Raw genomic sequence first — 877 nt, 5'->3', positions numbered from 1 at the left:
AGAGGATATCCATATCTGGCAGGGTGAACGACTTGTACCAGAGGATATCTATATCCGGCAGGGTGATCGACTAGTACTAGAGGATATCTATATCCGGCAGGGTGATCGACTAGTACCAGAGGATATCTATATCCGGCAGGGTGATCGACTAGTACTAGAGGATATCTATATCCGGCAGGGTGATGGACTAGTACCAGAGGATATCTATATCCGGCAGGGTGATCGACTAGTACCAGAGGATATCTATATCCGGCAGGGTGATCGACTAGTACCAGAGGATATCTATCGGCAGGGTGATCGACTAGTACCAGAGGATATCTATCGGCAGGGTGATCGACTAGTACCAGAGGATATCTATATTCGGCAGGGTGATCGACTAGTACCAGAGGATATCTATCGGCAGGGTGATCGACTAGTACCAGAGGATATCTATATCCGGCAGGGTGATCGACTAGTACCAGAAGATATCTATATCCGGCAGGGTGATGGACTAGTACCAGAGGATATCTATCGGCAGGGTGATCGACTAGTACCAGAGGATATCTATATCCGGCAGGGTGATCGACTAGTATCAGAGGATATCTATCGGCAGGGTGATCGACTAGTACCAGAGGATATCTATCGGCAGGGTGATCGACTAGTACCAGAGGATATCTATATCCGGCAGGGTGATCGACTAGTACCAGAGGATATCTATATCCGGCAGGGTGATCGACTAGTACCAGAGGATATCTATCGGCAGGGTGATCGACTAGTACCAGAGGATATCTATATCCGGCAGGGTGATTGACTAGTACTAGAGGATATCTATATCCGGCAGGGTGATCGACTAGTACCAGAGGATATCTATATACGGCAGGGTGATCGACTAGTATCA

Source organism: Hemitrygon akajei, chromosome 14 (assembly GCF_048418815.1).
Source record: "Hemitrygon akajei chromosome 14, sHemAka1.3, whole genome shotgun sequence".
Taxonomy (NCBI): Eukaryota; Metazoa; Chordata; class Chondrichthyes; order Myliobatiformes; family Dasyatidae; genus Hemitrygon; species Hemitrygon akajei.
Note: the sequence above shows the minus strand (reverse complement) of the source record.